The sequence below is a fragment of the Rhinoderma darwinii genome, chromosome 1, assembly GCF_050947455.1.
Source record: "Rhinoderma darwinii isolate aRhiDar2 chromosome 1, aRhiDar2.hap1, whole genome shotgun sequence".
In the NCBI taxonomy this organism is placed as follows: domain Eukaryota; kingdom Metazoa; phylum Chordata; class Amphibia; order Anura; family Rhinodermatidae; genus Rhinoderma; species Rhinoderma darwinii.
Window position 1 is genome coordinate 664,333,511 of NC_134687.1, and position 20,910 is coordinate 664,354,420.

General features: G+C 43.2%; 1 protein-coding gene across 1 annotated transcript in view; it reads left to right on the forward strand.

Moving 5' to 3' along the window:
* Positions 1–1,979: 1,979 nt before the first annotated feature.
* The window catches only part of LOC142664692 (uncharacterized), a 66,580-nt gene continuing 47,649 nt past the window's right edge, over positions 1,980–20,910 (forward strand). The window contains exon 1 of the mRNA XM_075843942.1: positions 1,980–2,197. The gene's annotated coding sequence lies outside the window, so the exon portion shown is untranslated. The remainder of the gene's footprint in view (positions 2,198–20,910) is intronic.

The window sequence follows — 20,910 nt, forward strand, 5'->3', positions numbered from 1 at the left end:
ATCAGAGGACATTACAGGTGGAGATATAAGAGGAGAGAACTACAACTCCCAGCATGTCCAGACTGTTATTATGGGATATCAGAGGACATTACAGGAGGAGGTATAAGAGGAGAGAACTACAACCCCCAGCATGTCCAGGTTGTTATTATGTGATATCAGAGGACATTACAGGGAGGAGATATGAGAGAACTACAACTCCCAGCATGTCCAGACTGTTATTATGTGATATCAGAGGACATTACAGGGAGGAGGTATGAGAGAACTACAACTCCTATCATGTCCAGACTGTTATTATGGGATATCATAGGACATTACAGGGAGGAGGTATAAGAGGAGAGAACTACAACTCCTATCATGTCCAGACTGTTATTATGGGATATCAGAGGTCATTACAGGAGGAGGTATAAGAGGAGAGGACTACAACTCCCAGCATGTCCAGGCTGTTATTATGTGATATCAGAGGACATTACAGGGAGGAGGTATAAGAGGAGAGAACTACAACTCCCAGCATGTCCAGACTGTTATTATGGGATATCAGAGGACATTACACGGAGGATATATGAGGAGAGAACTACAACTCCCAGCATGTCCAGGCTGTTAGTATGTGATATCAGAGGACATTACAGGAGGAGGTATAAGAGGAGAGGACTACAACTCCCAGCATATCCAGACTGTTATTATGTGATATCAGAGGACATTACAGGAGATATAAGAGGAGAGAACTACAACTCCCAGCATGTCCAGACTGTTATTATGTGATATCAGAGGACATTACAGGGAGGAGGTATGAGGAGAGAACTACAACTCCCAGCATGTCCAGACTGTTATTATGTGATATCAGAGGACATTACAGGAGGAGGTATAAGAGGAGAGGACTACAACTCCCAGCATATCCAGACTGTTATTATGTGATATCAGAGGACATTACAGGGAGGAGGTATGAGGAGAGAACTACAACTCCCAGCATGTCCAGACTGTTATTATGTGATATCAGAGGACATTACAGGAGAAGGTATAAGAGAAGAGAACTACAACTCCCAGCATGTCTAGACTGTTATTATGTGATATCAGAGGACATTACAGGGAGGAGGTATAAGAGGAGAGGACTACAACTCCCAGCATGTCCAGGCTGTTATTATGGGATATCAGAGGACATTACAGGGAGGAGATATAAGAGGAGAGAACTACAACTCCCATCATGTCCAGAATGTTATTATGGGATATCAGAGGACATTACATGGGGAGATATAAGAGGAGAGAACTACAACTCCCAGCATGTCCAGACTGTTATTATGGGATATCAGAGGACATTACAGGGAGGAGGTATAAGAGGAGAGAACTACAACTCCCAGCATGTCCAGACTGTTATTATGGGATATCAGAGGACATTACAGGGAGGAGATATAAGAGGAGAGGACTACAACTCCCAGCATGTCCGGGCTGTTATTATGTGATATCAGAGGACATTGCAGGCAGGAGGTATAAGAGGAGAGAACTACAACTCCCAGCATGTCCAGACTGTTATTATAGGATATCAGAGGACATTACAGGGAGGAGGTATAAGAGGGGAGACCTACAACCCCCAGCATGTCCAGGCTGTTATTATGGGATATAACGTCACGTGATCATCATCTCTTCTCCACACTGCACAGGAGCCCCGCCCCCTCACGTCATATCACGTGATCAACAGCACAGGTCCGTCATCCCCCACGTCCCCTCCCCACTGATCAGCTCCGTCCCATCAACATTGGTCACATGGTGGTGACGTCACCACAGGTCCTTTAGCCACAACCCATTATATTTCACACAGCTTAGCTCCGATCACTCCTGCACTGGTCACATGATCCCCCATCACCTCTCATGTCACGTGATCATCATTGCAGGTCCTTCACCATTTCTCTGCACTTCTAAGTCACGCCCCCGGATGCAGCGGTCACGTGAATTTGATATCACAGGTCCTTCATCCACTTCTCCACTCATAGGCTCCGACCTCCTCTTTCCAGTCACGTGGTGGTGACGTCATCACAGGTCCTTCAGCTATTGCCGTGTATGAGGTGGAGAGCCGCGCTGGTCGGGTGTTCTCTCTGTTATCAGTCACCCCTGTATGAGTGTATACAGAGAGCTGTCAATCATTAAGTGACCCCGCCCACTGGACTCCTAGCCGGGATTTAACCCCTTCAGTGCTGGCCTCTTTGGGGTAAGTGGTTATTTCTGGTCTTTGTAGTGCTCGGATGTTTTGTGGGACGAGTCGTATTTTGTAATGACGTAACATTAGGTTCACGACCTCCCAACTTTCAAATAGCGTAAAGCCACACCTCTAATCCAGCCCAATCTCCGCCCATACACACCCGATTCAGCCCACACAGTATAATGTCCCCATAGCTGCCCCCATACAGTATAATGTCCCCATACAGTGTAATGCCCCATACAGTATAATGCCCCCATACAGTGTAATGCCCCATACAGTATAATACCCCCATACAGTATAATGCCTCCATACAGTATAATGCCCCCATACAGTATAATGCCCCCATACAGTATAATGCCCCCCCCCATACAGTATAATGTCCCCATACAGTGTAATGCCCCATACAGTATAATGTCCCCATACAGTATAATGTCCCCATACAGTATAATGCCCCCATACAGTATAATGCCCCATACAGTATAATGTCCCATACAGTATAATGCCCCCATACAGTATAATGTCCCCATACAGTATAATGTCCCATACAGTATAATGCCCCCATACAGTATAATGACCCCATACAGTATAATGTCCCCATACAGTGTAATGTCCCCATACAGTATAATGCCCCCATACAGTGTAATGCCCCATACAGTATAATACCCCCATACAGTATAATGTCCCCATACAGCATAATGTCCCGTACAGTATAATGCCCCCATACAGTATAATGACCCCATACAGTATAATGTCCCCATACAGTGTAATGTCCCCATACAGTATAATGTCCTCATACAGTATAATGTCCCATACAGTATAATGCCCCATACAGTATAATGCCCCCCCCATACAGTATAATGCCTCCATACAGTATAATGACCCCATACAGTATAATGACCCCATACAGTATAATGACCCCATACAGTATAATGCCCCCATACAGTATAATGTCCCCATACAGTATAATGTCCCCATACAGTATAATGCCCCCATACAGTATAATGCCCCCATACAGTATAATGCCCCATACAGTATAATGTCCCCTTACAGTATAATACCCCCATACAGTATAATGCCCCCATACAGTATAATGCCCCCATACAGTATAATGTCCCCATACAGTATAATGCCCCCGTACAGTATAATGCTCCCGTACAGTATAATGCTCCCATACAGTATAATGTCCCCTTACAGTATAATACCCCCATACAGTATAATGTCCCCGTACAGTATAATGCCTCCATACAGTATAATGCCCCATACAGTATAATGTCCCCATACAGTATAATGTCCCCATACAGTATAATGTCCCCATACAGTATAATGCCCCCATACAGTATAATGCCCCCATACTGTATTACACCCCATACAGTATAATGCCCCCATACAGTATAATGCCCCCATACTGTATTACACCCCATACAGTATAATGTCCCCATACAGTATAATGTCCCTGTACAGCATAATGTCCCGTACAGTATAATGCCCCCATACAGTATAATGCCCCCATACAGTATAATGACCCCATACAGTATAATGCCTCCATACAGTATAATGACCCCATACAGTATAATGCCCCCATACAGTATAATGACCCCATACAGTATAATGCCTCCATACAGTATAATGCTGCCATACTGTATAATGCCCCATACAGTATAATGCCCCATACAGTATAATGCCCCCATACAGTATAATGCCCCCGTACAGTATAATGCCCCCGTACAGTATAATGCCCCCATACAGTATAATGCCCCATACAGTATAATGCCCCATACAGTATAATGCCCCATACAGTATAATGCCCCCGTACAGTATAATGCCCCATACAGTATAATGCCCCCGTACAGTATAATGCCCCCGTACAGTATAATGTCCCCATACAGTATAATGTCCCCATACAGTATAATGTCCCCATACAGTATAATGCCCCCGTACAGTATAATGTCCCCATACAGTATAATGGCCCCTTACAGTATAATGTCCCCATACAGTATAATGTCCCCCTACAGTATAATGTCCCCATACAGTGTAATGTCCCCATACAGTATAATGCCCCCATACAGTATAATGCCCCATACAGTATAATGTACCCATACAGTATAATGTCCCCATACAGTATAATGTCCCCATACAGTATAATGTCCCCGTACAGTATAATGTCCCCATACAGTATAATGTCCCCATTCAGTATAATGCCCCCATACAGTATAATGCCCCCGTACAGTATAATGTCCCCATACAGTATAATGGCCCCTTACAGTATAATGCCCCCGTACAGTATAATGTCCCCATACAGTATAATGGCCCCTTACAGTATAATGCCACCATACAGTATAATGTCCCCCTACAGTATAATGCCCCCATACAGTATAATGTTCCTCCATACAGTATAATGCCCCATACAGTATAATGTCCCCATACAGTATAATGTCCCCATACAGTATAATGCCCCCATACAGTATAATGCCTCCATACAGTATAATGCCACCATACAGTATAATGGCCCCATACAGTGTAATGTCCCCATACAGTGTAATGTCCCCATACAGTGTAATGCCCCCATACAGTATATTACCCCCATGCAGTATAATGGCCCCATACAGTATAATGCCCCCGTACAGTATAATGCCTCCATACAGTATAATGCCTCCATACAGTATAATGCCCCCGTACAGTATAATGCCTCCATACAGTATAATGCCCCATACAGTATAATGTCCCCATACAGTATAATGTCCCCATATAGTATAATGTCCCCATACAGTATAATGTCCCCCATACAGTATAATGTCCCCATACAGTATAATGCCCCATACAGTATAATGCCCCATACAGTATAATGCCCCCGTACAGTATAATGTCCCCATACAGTATAATGTCCCCATACAGTATAATGCCCCATACAGTATAATGCCCCCATACAGTATAATGCCCCCATACAGTATAATGCCCCATACAGTGTAATGTCCCCATACAGTATAATGTCCCCATACAGTATAATGCCCCCCATACGGTATAATGTCCCCATACAGTATAATGTCCCCATACAGTATAATGCCCCCATACAGTATAATGCCCCCATACAGTATAATGTCCCCATACAGTATAATTCTCCCATACAGTATAATGTCCCATACAGTATAATGTCCCCATACAGTATAATGTCCCCATACAGTATAATGCCCCCCATACGGTATAATGTCCCCATACAGTATAATGCCCCATACAGTATAATGCCCCATACAGTATAATGCCCCCATACAGTATAATGCCCCCATACAGTATAATGCCCCCATACAGTATAATTTCCCCACACAGTATAATGTCCCCATACAGTATAATGCCCCCATACAGTATAATGTCCCATACAGTATAATGCCCCCACACAGTATAATGCCCCCACACAGTATAATGTCCCCATACAGTATAATGCCCCCATACAGTATAATGTCCCCATACAGTATAATGCCCCCATACAGTATAATGTCCCATACAGTATAATGCCCCCACACAGTATAATGTCCCCATATAGTATAATAGCCCCATACAGTATAATGCCCCATACAGTATAATGTCCCCATACAGTATAATGTCCCATACAGTATAATGTCCCATACAGTATAATGCCCCCATACAGTATAATGTCCCCATACAGTATAATGTCCCCATACAGTATAATGTCCCCATACAGTATAATGCCCCATACAGTATAATGTCCCCATACAGTATAATGTCCCCATACAGTATAATGTCCTCATACAGTATAATGCCCCCATACAGTATAATGCCGCCATACAGTATAATGCCGCCATACAGTATAATGCCGCCATTCAATATAATGCCCCCATACAGTATAATGTCTCTATACAGTATAATGCCCCCATACAGTATAATGCCCCCATACAGTATAATGCCACCATGCAGTATAATGCCCACATACAGTATAATATCCCCATACAGTATAATGTCCCCATACAGTATAATGCCCCCATATAGTATAATGTCCCCATACAGTATAATGTCCCCATACAGTATAATGTCCCCATACAGTATAATGTCCCCCATACAGTATAATGCCCCCATACAGTGTAATGCCCCCATACAGTATAATGCCGCCATACAGTATAATGCCCCCACACAGTATAATGCCCCATACAGTATAATGCCCCCATACAGTATAATGCCCCATACAGTATAATGCCCCCATACAGTATAATGCCCCCATACAGTATAATGCCCCCATACAGTATAATGTCTCTATACAGTATAATGCCCCCATACAGTATAATGCCCCATACAGTATAATTCCCCATACAGTATAATGCCCCCATACAGTATAATGGCCCCATACAGTATAATGTTCCCATACAGTATAATAGCCCCATACAGTATAATGCCCCATACAGTATAATGCCCCCATACAGTATAATGGCCCCATACAGTATAATAGCCCCATACAGTATAATGGCCCCATACAGTATAATGTCCCCATACAGTATAATGCCCCCGTACAGTTTAATGCCCCCGTACAGTATAATGCCCCCCATACAGTATAATGCCCCCCATACAGTATAATGCCCCCCATACAGTATAATGCCCCCATACAGTATAATGTCCCCATACAGTATAATGCCCCCATATAGTATAATGTCCCCATACAGTATAATGTCCCCATACAGTATAATGTCCCCCATACAGTATAATGCCCCCATACAGTATAATGCCGCCATACAGTATAATGCCGCCATACAGTATAATGCCGCCATACAGTATAATGCCCCCACACAGTATAATGCCCCCATACAGTATAATGCCTCTATACAGTATAATGCCCCCATACAGTATAATGCCACCATGCAGTATAATGCCCCATACAGTATAATGCCCACATACAGTATAATATCCCCATACAGTATAATATCCCCATACAGTATAATGTCCCCATACAGTATAATGCCCCCATACAGTATAATGTCCCCATACAGTATAATGTCCCCCATACAGTATAATGCCCCCATACAGTATAATGGCCCCATACAGTATAATGGCCCCATACAGTATAATGGCCCCATACAGTATAATGCCCCCGTACAGCATAATGCCCCCGTACAGCATAATGTCCCCGTACAGCATAATGTCCCCGTACAGTATAATGTCCCCATACAGTATAATGCCCCCATACAGTATAATGTCCCCGTACAGTATAATGTCCCCATACAGCATAATGTCCCCATACAGCATAATGTCCCCATACAGCATAATGTCCCCATACAGCATAATGTCCCCATACAGCATAATGTCCCCATACAGCATAATGTCCCCATACAGTATAATGTCCCCATACAGTATAATGTCCCCATACAGTATAATGTCCCATACAGTATAATGCCCCATACAGTATAATGCCCCCATACAGTATAATGCCCCCATACAGTATAATGCCCCCATACAGTATAATGCCCCCATACAGTATAATGTCCCCATACAGTATAATGTGTCCCCATACAGTATAATGTGTCCCCATACAGTATAATGTGTCCCCATACAGTATAATGCCCCCATACAGTATAATGCCCCCCATACAGTATAATGCCCCCATACAGTATAATGTCCCCATACAGTATAATGCCCCATACAGTATAATGCCCCATACAGTATAATGCCCCCATACAGTATAATGCCCCCATACAGTATAATGCCCCCATACAGTTTAATGTCCCCATACAGTATAATGCCCCATACAGTATAATGCCCCCATACAGTATAATGCCCCCATACAGTATAATTCCCCATACAGTATAATGCCCACATACAGTATAATGCCCCCATACAGTATAATGCCCCCATACAGTATAATGCCCCCATACAGTATAATGTCCCATACAGTATAATGTCCCATACAGTATAATGCCCCCATACAGTATAATGCCCCCATACAGTATAATGCCCCCCTACAGTATAATGCCCCCCTACAGTATAATGCCCCCATACAGCGTAATGCCCCATACAGCGTAATGCCCCATACAGCGTAATGCCCCATACAGCGTAATGGCCCCATACAGTGTAATGGCCCCATACAGAGTAATGGCCCCATACAGCGTAATGGCCCCATACAGCGTAATGGCCCCATACAGTATAATGTCCCCATACAGTATAATGCCCCATAGCTGCCCCCATACAGTATAATGCCCCATACAGTATAATGCCCCCATACAATGTAATGTCCCCATACAGTATAATGCCCCCCTACAGTATAATGTCCCCATACAGTATAATGCCCCCATACAGTATAATGTCCCCATACAGTATAATGTCACCGTACAGTATAATGCCCCCGTACAGTATAATGCCCCCGTACAGTATAATGTCCCCATACAGTATAATGCCCCCATACAGTATAATGCCCCCATACAGTATAATGCCCCCGTACAGTATAATGCCCCCGTACAGTATAATGCCCCCATACAGTATAATGCCCCCGTACAGTATAATGCCCCCGTACAGTATAATGCCCCCGTACAGTATAATGCCCCCATACAGTATAATGTCCCCATACAGTATAATGCCCCCATACAGTATAATGCCCCCATACAGTATAATGCCCCCATACAGTATAATGCCCCCATACAGTATAATGCCCCCCATACAGTATAATGCCCCCATACAGTATAATGTCCCCATACAGTATAATGCCCCCATATAGTATAATGCCCCCATATAGTATAATGCCCCCATACAGTGTAATACCCCCATACAGTGTAATACCCCCATACAGTATAATGCCGCCATACAGTATAATGCCCCCACACAGTATAATGCCCCCATACAGTATAATGCCTCTATACAGTATAATGCCCCCATACAGTATAATGCCACCATGCAGTATAATGCCCCATACAGTATAATGCCCACATACAGTATAATATCCCCATACAGTATAATGTCCCCATACAGTATAATGCCCCCATACAGTATAATGTCCCCATACAGTATAATGTCCCCCATACAGTATAATGCCCCCATACAGTGTAATGCCCCCATACAGTGTAATGCCGCCATACAGTATAATGCCCCCACACAGTATAATGCCCCCATACAGTATAATGTCTCTATACAGTATAATGCCCCCATACAGTATAATGCCACCATGCAGTATAATGCCCCCATACAGTATAATGCCCCATACAGTATAATGCCCCATACAGTATAATGCCCCATACAGTATAATGCCCCCATACAGTATAATGGCCCCATACAGTATAATGTTCCCATACAGTATAATGTTCCCATACAGTATAATGCCCCATACAGTATAATGTCCCCATACAGTATAATGTCCCCATACAGTATAATGTCCCCATACAGTATAATGGCCCCATACAGTATAATGTCCCCATACAGTATAATGTCCCCGTACAGTATAATGCCCCCATACAGTATAATGCCCCCATACAGTATAATGCCCCCATACAGTATAATGTCCCCATACAGTATAATGTCCCCATACAGCATAATGTCCCCATACAGCATAATGCCCCCATACAGTATAATGCCCCCATACAGTATAATGTCCCCATACAGTATAATGTCCCATACAGTATAATGCCCCCATACAGTATAATGCCCCATACAGTATAATGTTCCCATACAGTATAATGCCCCCATACAGTATAATGTCCCCATACAGTATAATGTCCCCATACAGTATAATGCCCCCATACAGTATAATGTCCCCATACAGTATAATGTGTCCCCATACAGTATAATGTCCCATACAGTATAATGCCCCCATACAGTATAATGCCCCCATACAGTATAATGCCCCCCATACAGTATAATGCCCCCATACAGTATAATGCCCCCATACAGTATAATGCCCCATACAGTATAATGCCCCCCTACAGTATAATGCCCCCCTACAGTATAATGCCCCCCTACAGTATAATGCCCCCCTACAGTATAATGCCCCCATACAGTATAATGCCCCCATACAGTGTAATGCCCCATACAGCGTAATGGCCCCATACAGCGTAATGGCCCCATACAGTATAATGTCCCCATACAGTATAATGCCCCATAGCTGCCCCCATACAGTATAATGCCCCATACAGTATAATGCCCCCATACAATGTAATGTCCCCATACAGTATAATGCCCCCTACAGTATAATGTCCCCATACAGTATAATGCCCCCATACAGTATAATGCCCCCATACAGTATAATGCCCCCATACAGTATAATGCCCCCATACAGTATAATGCCCCCTACAGTATAATGCCCCATACAGCGTAATGGCCCCATACAGCGTAATGCCCCCGTACTGCGTAATGTCCACGTACAGCGTAATGTCCCCGTACAGCGTAATGCCACCGTACAGTATAATGCCCCCGAACAGTATAATGCCCCCGAACAGTATAATTCCCCCGAACAGTATAATGCCCCCGTACAGTATAATGCCCCCGTACAGTATAATGCCCCCATACAGTAGAATGCCCCCATACAGTATAATGCCCCATACAGTATAATGCCCCCATACAGTATAATGCCCCCATACAGTATAATGCCCCCATACAGCATAATGCCCCCATACAGCATAATGCCCCCATACAGTATAATGCCCCATACAGTATAATGCCCCATACAGTGTAATGGCCCCCGTACAGCGTAATGGCCCCCGTACAGCGTAATGTCCCCGTACAGCGTAATGCCCCGTACAGCGTAATGCCCCCGTACAGCGTAATGTCCACGTACAGCGTAATGTCCCCGTACAGCGTAATGCCACCTAACAGTATAATGCCCCCGAACAGTATAATGCCCCCGTACAGTATAATGCCCCCGTACAGTAGAATGCCCCCATACAGTATAATGCCCCCATACAGTATAATGCCCCATACAGTATAATGCCCCCATACAGTATAATGCCCCATACAGTATAATGCCCCCATACAGTATAATGCCCCATACAGTATAATGCCCCCATACAGTATAATGGCCCCATACAGTATAATAGCCCCATACAGTATAATAGCCCCCGTACAGTATAATGTCCCCATACAGCATAATGTCCCCATACAGTATAATGCCCCCATACAGTATAATGCCCCCATACAGTATAATGTCCCCATACAGTATAATGTCTCCATACAGCATAATGTCCCCATACAGCATAATGTCCCCATACAGCATAATGCCCCCATACAGCATAATGCCCCCATACAGTATAATGCCCCCATACAGTATAATGTCCCCATACAGTATAATGCCCCCATACAGTATAATGCCCCCATACAGTATAATGCCCCCATACAGTATAATGCCCCCATACAGTATAATGCCCCCATACAGTATAATGCCCCCTTACAGTATAATGCCCCCCATACAGTATAATGCCCCCATACAGTATAATGCCCCCATACAGTATAATGCCCCCATACAGTATAATGCCCCCATACAGTATAATGCCCCCATACAGTATAATGCCCCCCATACAGTATAATGCCCCCCATACAGTATAATGCCCACATACAGTATAATGCCCCCATACAGTATAATGCCCCCATACTGTATAATGCCCCCATACAGTATAATGTCCCCATACAGTGTAATGCCACCATACAGTATAATGTCCCCATACAGTATAATGCCCCATACAGTATAATGCCCCATACATTATAATGTACCCATACAGTATAATGCCCCATACAGTATAATACCCCCATACAGTTTCATGTCCCCATACAGTTTCATGTCCCCATACAGTTTCATGTCCCCATACAGTTTAATGCCCCATACAGTTTAATGCCCCATACAGTATAATGTCCCCATACAGTATAATGCCCCCATACAGTATAATGCCCCCAGTACACAGTATAATTCCCCAAGTATACAGTATAATTCCACCATTCAGCATAATGCTACCATACAGTATAATTTCCCCATACAGCATAATGCCCCATACAGCATAATGCCCCATACAGCATAATGCCCCCATACAGTATAATGCCCCCCATACAGTATAATGCCCCCATACAGTATAATATCCCCATACAGTATAATGTCCCCATACAGTATAATGTCCCCATACAGTATAATGCCCCCATACAGTATAATGCCCCCATACAGTATAATGCCCCATACAGTATAATGCCCCATACAGTATAATGCCCCATACAGTATAATGCCCCCCATACAGTATAATGCCCCCCATACAGTATAATGCCCCATACAGTATAATGCCCACATACAGTATAATGCCCCCATACAGTATAATGCCCCCAGTATACAGTATAATTCCACCATTCAGTATAATGCTACCATACAGTATAATTTCCCCATACAGCATAATGCCCCATACAGCATAATGCCCCCATATAGTATAATTCCACCATACAGTATAATGTCCCCATACAGTATAATCCCACCATATAGTATAATGTCCCCATACAGTATAATGTCCCCATACAGTATAATGCCCCCATACTGTATAATGCCCCCATACTGTATAATGCCCCCATACAGTATAATTCCCCCATACAGTATAATGTCCCCATACAGTGTAATGCCACCATACAGTATAATGTCCCCATACAGTATAATGCCCCATACAGTATAATGGCCCATACATTATAATGTACCCATACAGTATAATGCCCCATACAGTATAATACCCCCATACAGTTTCATGTCCCCATACAGTTTCATGTCCCCATACAGTTTCATGTCCCCATACAGTTTAATGCCCCATACAGTATAATGTCCCCATACAATATAATGCCCCCATACAGTATAATGCCCCCCATACAGTATAATGTCCCTATACAATTTAATGCCCCCATACAGTATAATGCCCCCAGTACACAGTATAATTCCCCAAGTATACAGTATAATTCCACCATTCAGCATAATGCTACCATACAGTATAATTTCCCCATACAGCATAATGCCCCCATACAGTATAATGCCCCCATACAGTATAATGCCCCCCATCCAGTATAATGCCCCCCATCCAGTATAATGCCCGCTCCTACAGTATAATGCCCCCCATACAGTATAATGCCACCCATACAGTATAATGCCCCCACACAGTATAATGCCCCCACACAGTATAATGTCCCTATACAGTATAATGTCCCCATACAGTATAATGCCCCCACACAGTATAATGTCCCCATACAGTATAATGCCCCCATATAGTATAATGCCCCCATACAGTATAATGCCCCCATACAGTATAATGCCCCCAGTATACAGTATAATTCCCCAAGTATACAGTATAATTTCACCATTCAGTATAATGCTACCATACAGTATAATTTCCCCATACAGCATAATTCCCCATACAGCATAATGCCCCCCATCCAGTATAATGCCCCCCCATACAGTATAATGCCCCCCATACAGTATAATGCCCCCTCATACAGTATAATGCCCCCCATACAGTATAATGCCCCCATACAGTATATTGTCCCCATACAGTATAATGCCCCCACACAGTATAATGCCCCCAGACAGTATAATGCCCCCAGACAGTATAATGTCCCCATACCGTTTAATGCCCCATACAGTATAATGCCCCATACAGTATAATGCCCCATACAGTATAATGCCCCATACAGTATAATGTCCCCATACAGTATAATGTCCCCATACAGTATAATGCCCCCTTACAGTATAATGCCCCCATACAGTATAATGCCCCCATACAGTATAATGCCCCCATACAGTATAATGTCCCTATACAGTATAATGCCCCCATACAGTATAATGCCCCTATACAGTATAATGCCCCTATACAGTATAATGCCCCTATACAGTATAATGCTCCCATACAGTATACTGTCCCCATACAGTATAATTCCCCTATACAGTATAATGCTCCTATACAGTTTAATGGCCCCATACAGTATAATGTCCCCATACAGTATATTATCCCCATACAGTATAATGGCCCCATACAGTATAATGTCCCCATACAGTATAATGTCCCCATACAGTATAATGTCCCCATACAGTATAATGTCCCCATACAGTATAATGCCCCATACAGTATAATGGCCCCATACAGTATAATGGCCCCATACAGTATAATGGCCCCATACAGTATAATGGCCCCATACAGTATAATGGCCCCATACAGTATAATGCCCCATACATTATAATGTACCCATACAGTATAATGCCCCATACAGTATAATACCCCCATACAGTTTCATGTCCCCATACAGTTTCATGTCCCCATACAGTTTCATGTCCCCATACAGTTTAATGCCCCATACAGTATAATGTCCCCATACAGTATAATGCCCCCATACAGTATAATGCCCCCATACAGTATAATGTCCCTATACAATTTAATGCCCCCATACAGTATAATGCCCCCAGTATACAGTATAATTCCCCAAGTATACAGTATAATTCCACCATTCAGTATAATGCTACCATACAGTATAATTTCCTCATACAGCATAATGCCCCATACAGTATATTGTCCCCATACAGTATAATGCCCCCACACAGTATAATGCCCCCAGACAGTATAATGCCCTCAGACAGTATAATGTCCCCAGACAGTATAATGTCCCCATACAGTATAATGCCCCCACACAGTATAATGTCCCCATACAGTATAATGTCCCATACAGTATAATGCCCCCATACAGTATAATGCCCCCATACAGTATAATGCCCCCATACAGTATAATGCCCCCATACAGTATAATGTCCCCATACAGTATAATGCCCCCCATACAGTATAATGTCCCCATACAGTATAATGTCCCCATACAGTATATTGTCCCCATACAGTATAATGCCCCCACACAGTATAATGCCCCCACACAGTATAATGTCCCTATACAGTATAATGTCCCCATACAGTATAATGCCCCCACACAGTATAATGTCCCCATACAGTATAATGTCCCATACAGTATAATGCCCCATAGAGTATAATGCCCCCATACAGTATAATGCCCCCATATAGTATAATGCCCCCAGTATACAGTATAATGCCCCCAGTATACAGTATAATTCCCCAAGTATACAGTATAATACCACCATTCAGTATAATGCTACCATACAGTATAATTTCCCCATACAGCATAATGCCCCATACAGCATAATGCCCCCATACAGTATAATGCCCCCATACAGTATAATGTCCCCATACAGTATAATGCCCCATACAGCATAATGCCCCCATACAGTATAATGCCCCCCATCCAGTATAATGCCCCCCATCCAGTATAATGCCCCCTCATACAGTATAATGCCCCCTCATACAGTATAATGCCCCCTCATACAGTATAATGCCCCCCATACAGTATAATGCCCCCCATACAGTATAATGCCCCCACACAGTATAATGCCCCCACACAGTATAATGCCCCCACACAGTATAATGCCCCCACACAGTATAATGTCCCCATACAGTATAATGCCCCATACAGTATAATGCCCCATACAGTATAATGCCCCATACAGTATAATGTCCCCATACAGTATAATGCCCCCATACAGTATAATGCCCCCATACAGTATAATGCCCCCATACAGTATAATGTCCCCATACAGTATAATGCCCCACCATACAGTATAATGCCCCACCATACAGTATAATGCCCCACCATACAGTATAATGCCCCACCTTACAGTATAATGCCCCCAGTATACAGTATAATTCCCCAAGTATACAGTATAATTCCACCATACCATACAGTATAATTTCCCCATACAGCATAATGCCCCATACAGCATAATGCCCCCATACAGCATAATGCCCCCCATCCAGTATAATGCCCCCCATACAGTATAATGCCCCCTCCTACAGTATAATGCCCCCCATACAGTATAATGTCCCCATACAGTATAATGTCCCCATACAGTATAATGTCCCCATACAGTATAATGCCCCCACACAGTATAATGCCCCCACACAGTATAATGCCCCCATACAGTATAATGCCCCCAGTATACAGTATAATTCCCCAAGTATACAGTATAATTCCACCATTCAGTATAATGCTACCATACAGTATAATTTCCCCATACAGCATAATGCCCCATACAGCATAATGCCCCCATACAGTATAATGCCCCCCATCCAGTATAATGCCCCCCATCCAGTATAATGCCCCCCAAACAGTATAATGCCCCCTCATACAGTATAATGCCCCCCATACAGTATAATGTCCCCATACAGTATATTGTCCCCACACACTATAATGCCCCCACACAGTATAATGCCCCCAGACAGTATAATGTCCCCATACAGTATAATGCCCCCACACAGTATAATGTCCCCACACAGTATAATGTCCCCATACAGTATAATGCCCCATACAGTATAATGCCCCCATACAGTATAATGCCCCTATACAGTATAATGCCCCCATACAGTATAATGCCCCATACAGTATAATGTCCCCATACAGTATAATGCCCCATACAGTATAATGTCCCCATACAGTATAATGTCCCCATACAGTATAATGTCCCCATACAGTATAATGCCCCCATACAGTATAATGCCCCCATACAGTATAATGCCCCCATACAGTATAATGGCCGCATACAGTATAATGTCCCCATACAGTATAATGTCCCCATACAGTATAATGTCCCCATACAGTATAATGTCCCCATACAGTATAATGGCCGCATACAGTATAATGTCCCCATACAGTATAATGCCCCATACAGTATAATGTCCCCATACAGTATAATGTCCCCATACAGTATAATGTCCCCATACAGTATAATGCCCCCATACAGTATAATGTCCCCATACAGTATAATGCCCCATACAGTATAATGTCCCCATACAGTATAATGTCCCCATACAGTATAATGTCCCCATACAGTATAATGTCCCCATACAGTATAATGCCCCCATACAGTATAATGTCCCCATACAGTATAATGTCCCCATACAGTATAATGCCCCTATACAGTATAATGCCCCTATACAGTATAATGCCCCTATACAGTATAATGTCCCCATACAGTATAATGTCCCATACAGTATAATGTCCCCATACAGTATAATGTCCCCATACAGTATAATGCGCCCCCATACAGTATAATGCCCCCATACAGTATAATGCCCCTATACAGTATAATGCTCCTATACAGTTTAATGGCCCCATACAGTATAATGCCCCCATACAGTATAATGCCCCCATACAGTATAATGGCCCCATACAGTATAATGGCCCCATACAGTATAATGCCCCCATACAGTATAATGCCCCCATACAGTATAATATCCCCATACAGTATAATGTCTCTATACAGTATAATGGCCCCTTACAGTATAATGCCACCATACAGTATAATGCCCCCATACATTATAATGCCCCCATACATTATAATGCCCCCATACAGTATAATGGCTTCATACAGTATAATGCCCCTATAGCTGCCCCCATACAGTATAATGCTCCCATACAGTATAATGCCCCCATACAGTATAATGCCCCCATACAGTACAATGCCCCCATACAGTATAATGCCCTCATACAGTATAATGGCCCAATACAGTATAATGCCCATATATAGTAAAATGTCCCCATAGCTGCCCCCATACAGTATAATGCTACCATACAGTATAATGCCCCCATACAGTATAATGCCCCATACAGTATAATGCCTCCATACAGTATAATGTCCCCATACAGTATAATGCCCCCATACAGTATAATGCCCCCATACAGTATAATGTCCCCATACAGTATAATGCCCCCATACAGTATAATGTCCCCATACAGTATAATGTCCCCATACAGTATAATGCTACCATACAGTATAATGTCCCCATACAGTATAATGCCCCATACAGTATAATGCCCCATACAGTATAATGCTGCCATACAGTATAATGTCCCCATACAGTATAATGCCCCATACAGTATAATGCCCCCATACAGTATAATGCCCCCATACAGTATAATACCCCCATACAGTATAATGCTGCCATACAGTATAATGTCCCCATACAGTATAATGCCTCCATATAGTATAATGCCCTCATACTAGGGATGTCACGATACCAGAATTTGGACTTCGATACCGATACTTCGTTTAGTATTGCGATTTCGATACCAATTTAGATACTTTTGCCAACAGTAATAAAAAAATTCTTCTGTTTTCTGATGTGAGGCGCGACGTGTGATGAATTTTGAACGCGCCTCACATTAATAGTAATTAATCCCATCCTGTTTCTCAGTCATAATGGGTTAATGTGTGAGGTACATGATGGGGTTAATTACTATTAATGTGAGGAACATGGAGGTTAAATTCATCGCACCTCGCGCCTCACATTAATAAGTGAATGAAAGCCGTGTTTATTTTTTTACAGCGTACACATCATAAATGATGCAAAAACATTGTTGTCCGCGCCATTACTGAATGTGTGTATTTTATGTGTTGAGACTTCTTTTAATGTTTATTGTAGAAAAGGTGTATGTGTATTTTTTAAAAAATTTTAACAATACTTTGTTTTTACTTTATTTTTAAACTTTAATGTACAGACATATATCAGATATGTGCCAGTACATCAGCCTGTGGACAGATAGCACACAGGCAGTTGTTAGGACATACTTGGGTATGTCCTAACAACATGAAATATGGTAAGACAGCCCTGGTGTCCGTCAATAGACCCTGGGCTGTTTGCCCATATATGGTATGGCCCTCGATCGCGTCACAGGAATTCCCTGTGACGCAATCCAGGGGCATCCCCCCTCCTCACTTTCCCCTGAATGCTGTAGTCAGCTGTGATCGCAGCATTCAGGGGAATAACGGCAGAGATGAGAGGTTTCTCTGATCTCCGCCGTTATAGAGCGGGGCTGCAGCTGTGTAATACAGCCATTGCCCCGCTCCTGACAGGAAGTGCGCGCGCGGTCAGCATGAGGTAATGCGGCCGGCGCTGCACTAATGAGCGGCGGTTCAGGCACTGAGGACAGAACATGGGGGTGTTTTGCAGTGTGCCCGCCATATTCTGTCTCCAGTGCCGCCGCTCATTAGTGCAGCGTCAGCCGCATCGCATCATCCTGACGGCGCGCACATGTCAGGACTCGGGAGCGGGGCTGTGGCTGAATTACACAGCCGCAGCCGCGCTCCCATACATTCATGTATTACTATACTGAGCTGTGCGGCTGCGCAGCTCAGTATCGAAATACAGGAAATAGCGGTATCGAACCGTTTAGGGATGCACAGTATCGAAACAGTATCGAAGTTTCGATGCACCGTGCATCCCTACCTCATACAGTTTAATGCTACCATACGGTATAATGCCCCCATACAGTATAATGCCCCCATACAGTGTAATGGCCCCATACAGTATAATGCCCCTATACAGTAAAATGTCCCCATAGCTGCCCCGTACAGTATAATGTCCCCATACAGTATATTGCCCCCATACAGTATAATGCTACTATACAGTATAATGGCCCATATAGTATAATGCTACTATACAGTATAATGGCCCATACTGTATAATGTCCCCATACTGTATAATGCCCCCATACAGTATAAGGCCCCTTTAGCTGCCCCCATACAGTATAAAGTCCCCATACAGTATAATGCCCCCATACAGTATAATGCCCCCATACGGTATAATGGCCCCATACAGTATAATGCTACCATACAGTATAATGCCCCCATAGCTGCCCCATACAGTATAATGCCCCCATACGGTATAATGCCCCCATACGGTTTAATGTCCCCATACAGTATAATGTCCCTTTACAGTAAAATGTCCCCATAGCTGCCCCCATACAGTATAATGGACCAATACAGTATAATGCCCCTATACAGTAATTTGTCCCCATAGCTGCCCCCATACAGTATAATGGTCCATAAAGTATAATGCCCCCATACATTATAATGCCCCTATAGCTGCCCCCATACAGTATAATGCTCCCATACAGTATAATGCTACTATACAGTATAATGGCCCCATATAGTATAATGCCCCCATAGCTGCCCCATACATTATAATGTCCCCATACAGTATAATGCCCCCATAGCTGCCCCATACAGTATAATGGCCCCATACAGTATAATGCCCCTATACAGTAAAATGTCCCCATAGCTGTCCCCATACAGTATATTGCCCCCATACAGTATATTGCCCCCATACAGTATAATACTACCATACAGTATAATGCCCCTATAGCTGCCACATACAGTATAATGCTACCATACAGTATAATGCTACCATACAGTATAATGTCCCCATACAGTATAATGCCCCCATACAGTATAATGTCCTCATACTGTATAATGCTACCATACAGTATAATGCCACCATACAGTATAATGCCACCATACAGTATAATGCCCCTTTATTTGCCCCCATACAGTTTAATGTCCCCATACAGTATAATGCCCCCATACTTTATAATGCCCCCATACTGTATAAAGTCCCCTTACAGTATAATGCTACCATACAGTATAATGCCCCCATAGCTGCCCAATACAGTATAATTCCCCTATACAGTATAATGGCCCCATACAGTATAATGTCCCTTTACAGTAAAATGTCCATATAGCTGCCCCCATACAATATAATGTCCCCATGTAGTATAATGCCCCTATACAGTAAATTGTCCCCATAGTGGCCCCATACAGTATAATGCCCCCATACAGTATAATGCCCCCATACAGTATAATGCCACCTTACAGTATAATGCCCCATATAGTATAATGCCCCCGTACA